Genomic DNA, 4,942 nt, shown 5'->3' with positions numbered 1-4,942 from the left:
GGAAATGCTCTCTAACCTATGATTGTCTCAATCTTTTAAAGAGCCTGTGAAATTGTAGGCTCTGAAAAAATAAAAAACCCAATAGTTTAGGCTCTGGTAAAATAGTTCCTCTTAAGGGCCGGCCTTGTGAAGCTGAACAGAATGCTCTGGCATATTTCATATGAGAACCTGGTTAACCTCCTGGAGGTAAGTAAAACTCACAAGTATGTGTGTGTTGGGGGGTCCCTCCTGTAACTAGGTTCCCCCTGGAATTTTTTTTTCCTTTGAGATGGAGTCTCGCTCTGTCGCCCAGGCTGGAGTGCAGTGGTGAAATCTTGGTTCACTGCAACCTCTGCCTCCTGGGTTCAAGTGATTCTCCTGCCTCAGCCTCCTGAGTAGCTAGGATTACAGACATGTCCCACTATGCCCAGCTAATTTTTGTATTTTTTTAGTAGAAATGGGGTTTCACCATGTTGGCTAGGCTGGTCTCAAACGCCTGGCCTCAGGTGATCTGCCCAGCTCAGCCTCCCAATCTGCTGGGATTACAGGCATGAGCCACTGCACCTGGCCTCCCCCTGGAATTTTTAACTCTCAGACTTGTTCACATTGAGCCTCCAACAATTCATCAATTACAGTTCAGGTCTGGTTCCCAGGGGGATTTTTGCTAATGTGTTTCTTCTGCTCTGGTAAGTTGTGATTCTCCATTTCCTCCTGTCTAGTTCTCCAATTCTGAGTACAGCAGCTTTCCCTGTGATGAATCCAAGAGGAAGCTGTTGAATTTTTGGTTGGTTCAGCTTTTTACTAGTTGGCAGAATGACAACTTACTTCCAAGCTTCTTACATGTCAGAATGGAATCTTCTTCTCTGCCTTCTCCTTCTTGGCAGAGTCTCACTATGTTGTCCAAGCTGGCCTCAAACTCCTGGGCTCAAGCAGTCCTCCTGCCTCAGCCTCCTAAGTAGCTAGAACTACAGGTGCATGGCACCTTGCCCAGCCTCTTCATCTTTTAGAGAATATTTTCACTTGTCTAATTTGTCAGTTATTTTACAGCATTTCAAATATATAATTTTTTTTTGATGCTGAATCTCACTCTATCACCCAGGCTGGAGTGCAGTGGTGTGATCTTGGCTCACTGCAACCTCCACCTCCTGGGTTCAAACAATTCTTGTGCCTCAGCCTCCTAAGTAGCTGGGATTACAGGCACCTGCTGCTATGCCTGGCTAATTTTTGTATTTTTAGCAGAGATGAAATTTCACCATGTTGGCCAGGCTGGTCTCAAACTCCTGGCCTTATGTGATCCTCCCACCTTGGCCTCCCAAAGTCTGGGATTACAGGCATAAGCCACCGTGCCTGGCCTTCAAATACATCATATAATTGTCTCCTAGTTTCCATCATTTCTCTGAAATTATTAGGTGCCAATCTTACGTATTAAAGATAGCATAAAGTTGAGTCTTGTTCTTTGTTTTATTTTATCCAGTTTGATAATTCGGTCTTAGAATATTTAGATAATTTACTTTTGATGTAATTGTCAACATCATTGGGCTTAAATCTAACATCTTGCTATTTGTTTTCTATTAGCCCCATATATACTTTATTTCTTTTTCCTATTTTTCTTCCTTCTTTCGAATTAATTGAATATTTTAAAATATTTATTTTATCTCTACTAATGTCTAATTACCTATACTGCTTTAAAATTTGTTAGTACTTGTTCTAAGGCAATGGTAAATATACGCCCCATGGCCTGTTTTTTATGGCCCATGAGCTATGAATGTTGGGTTTTTTTTAGTTATAAACTTTATTTTTAGAACAGTTTTAGATATACAGAAAATCATGAACATAGTACAGCATTTTTATACATCTTGTATCCAGTTTTCCTTATTATTAGCATAGTATATTAGTTACTAAAGTTCATACTCTATTCAAATTTTCTTAGTATTTTGTTTGTTTGTTTTTTGAGATGGGATCTCACTCTGTCACCCAGGCTGAAGTGCAGTGGCATGATCTCAGCTTATTTGCAACCTCTGCCTCCCGGGTTCAAACGATTCTCCTGCCTCAGTCTCCCAAGTAGCTGAGATTACAGGTGCCTGCCACAGTGCCTGGCTAATTTTTATATTTTTAGTAGACATGGTGTTTCACCATGTTGGCCAGGCTGGTCTCAAACTCCTGACCTCAAGTGATCTACCCACCTCGGCCTCCCAAAGTGCTGGGATTACAGGATTGAGCCACAGCACCTGGCCTGATTTCCTTAGCATTTTTTAAACTGTGGTATAATACATTTAACATAAAATTTACCATCTTCACTATTTTTAAGTATAGAGCTCAATAGTGTTAAGCGTATTCACACCATTGTGCAACGAATCTCAACTTTTTCCTCTTAAAAAATTAAAACTCTATACTATGAAACAATTTTCCATTTCCTCCTGCCTTCAGCCCCTGGCAGCAATCATTCTACTTTCTGTTTCTCTAGATATCCTAGGTGTCTCATATAAGTGGAATCATAACAGACTCTGTCTTTTTGTAACTGGCTTATTATTTCACTTTGCATAATGTGTATGTTGTAGCATGTGTCAGAATTTCTTTCCTTTTAATTTTTATTATTTATCTTTTATTTATTCATTGTTTGAGACAGAGTCTCACTCTGTCCCCCAGGCTGGAGTGCAGTGGCGCGATCTCGACTCACTGCAACCTCCGTCTCCTGGGTTCAAGTGATTCTCCTGCCTCAGCCTCCCGAGTAGCTGGGATTACAGGCATGCACCACTATGCCCAGCTAACTTTTTCTATTTTTAGTAGAGACAGGGTTTCAGTGTGTTGGCCAGGATAGTCTCAAGCTCCTGGCCTCAAGTGATCGTCCCGCCTCAGCCTCCCAAAGTGCTGAGATTACAGGCCTGAACCCCCATGCCCAGCTGCCTTTTTAACACTGAATAATGTTCCATTGTATGGATATCGCACATTTTGTTTGCCCCTTCATCTGCCAATGAATGGACACTTGGGAGATTGCCTTAGTTTTAACCTAATGCCTATTTTCTGACCCAGGATCCCATCCAAGATATCACATTTATTTAGTCATCATATCTCCTCAGGCTCCTCAAGTCTGTGACAGTTTCTCAGACTATCCTTTTTTTAATGATCTTGATGGTTTTGAGGAGTATTGGTCAGGCATTTTATAGAACGTCCCTGCATTGGGATTTACCTAATGTTTTTCTCATGGTTGAACTAGGGTTATCGGTTTTACAAAGGAAGACTACAAAGGTAAAAGTGCCATTTTCATCACATCAGGTCAAGAATACATACCAGCAGGCCGGGAGCAGTGGCTCACACCTGTACTCCCAGCACTTTGGGAGGCCAAGGCGCATAGATCACTTGAGGTCAGGAGTTCAGGACCAGCCTGGCCAACATGATGAAACTCTCTGTCTTTACTAAAAATACAAAAATTAGCTGGGCATGGTGGAGTAGGACTGTAGTCCCAGCTACTCGGGAGGCTGAGGCAGAAGAATCGTTTGAACCTGGGAGGCGGAGGTTACAGTGAGCCGAGATTGCACCACTGCACTTCAGCCTACATAACGGAGGGACACCCTGTCTCAAAAAAAAAAAAACAACAAACAAACATACTGACAACCCGACATTATTATTATCATTATTATTATTATTATTATTATTATTGAGACAGAGTCTCTCTCTGCGGCCAGGCTGGAGTGCAGTGGTGCGATCTCGGCTCACTGCAACTTCCACGCCCTGCCTGACTTCTCATTATTGATATTGACTTTGATCACCCAGCTGAGGTTAGCATTTGCCAGGTTTCTCTAAATTTACTCATTTTTCTCCCTTTCCACACTGTAATCTTTGGAAGGAAGTCTTTATGCCAGCTCACATTTAAGGAGTGGGGAGTAATGCTCCACTGGTTGAGGGCAGACTATCTATGTAAATTATTTGAAATTCTTCTGGCTGAGAGCTTTGCTAAGAACAGGTTTTATGGCCGGGCGAGGTGGCTCACGCCTGTAATCCCAGCACTTTGGGAGGCCAAGGCAGGTGGATCACGAGGTCAAAAGATCGAGACCAGCCTGGCCAACATGGTGAAACCCTGTCTCTACTAAAAATACAAAAATTAGCCAGGCATGGTGGCTCGTGCCTGTAGTCCCAGCTACTCGGGAGGCTGAGGCAGGAGAATTGGTTGAACCCAGGAGGCGGAGGTTGCAGTAAGCCAAGATCGCGCCACTGCACTCCAGCCTGGAGACAGAGCAGGACTCCGTCTCAAAAAAAAAAAAAGAATAATTTTTACTTTTTTTTTTTTTTTTGAGACGGAGTTTCGCCTTGTTGCCCAGGCTGGAGTGAAGTGGCACGATCTTGGCTCACTGCAACCTCCACCCCCCAGGGTTTAAGCAATTCTCCTGCCTCAGCCTCCCGAGTAGCTAGGATGACAGGCACCCGCCACCATGCCTGGCTAATTTTTTTGTACTTTTAGTAGAGAGGGGGTTTCTCCATGTTGGCCAGGCTGGTCTTGAACTCTTGACCTCAGGTGATCCACCCGCCTCAGCCTCCCAAAGGTCTGGGATTACAGGCTTGAGCCACCGCTCCCAGCCTACTTTTTACTTTTTTTCCCCTCACGTCAGATCATCAAATGGGCATGTGCTGACGTCCACATCGTAACAAGGTTGGAGGGAGGCACGTCTTACACGTGACCATGAATACCTGATCATTATGCTTACGAACAGCAAAAGAATCTCTCTCTGTTTTTGAGAGAAAGTCTTAACTCTCTCACCCTGAGTGAGGTGCTGTAGAGCCATCATAACTCACCGCAGCCTCAAACTCCTGTCCTCAAGCAATCCTTTCACCTTGGCTTCCCAAAATGCTTTACATTTTTTAAAAGTTGAAATGGGCCGGGGCACAGTGGCTCATGCCTGTAATCCTAGCACTCTGGGAGGCCAAAGGCAGGTGGATCCCTTGAGGCCAGGAGTTTGAGACCATCCTG

At 43.7% G+C, this 4,942-nt stretch overlaps 1 non-coding gene across 1 annotated transcript; it reads right to left on the bottom strand.

Moving 5' to 3' along the window:
- Window positions 1–4,585: 4,585 nt before the first annotated feature.
- Window positions 4,586–4,694, bottom strand: LOC129470876 (small nucleolar RNA U13). Its single transcript, XR_008653395.1, has one exon. It is a non-coding gene; the product is annotated as a small nucleolar RNA U13 (small nucleolar RNA).
- Between the last annotated feature and the right edge of the window lie 248 nt (window positions 4,695–4,942).

The sequence above is a fragment of the Symphalangus syndactylus genome, chromosome 20, assembly GCF_028878055.3.
Source record: "Symphalangus syndactylus isolate Jambi chromosome 20, NHGRI_mSymSyn1-v2.1_pri, whole genome shotgun sequence".
In the NCBI taxonomy this organism is placed as follows: Eukaryota; Metazoa; Chordata; class Mammalia; order Primates; family Hylobatidae; genus Symphalangus; species Symphalangus syndactylus.
Note: the sequence above shows the minus strand (reverse complement) of the source record. Positions and strands in the feature narration are given on the sequence as shown.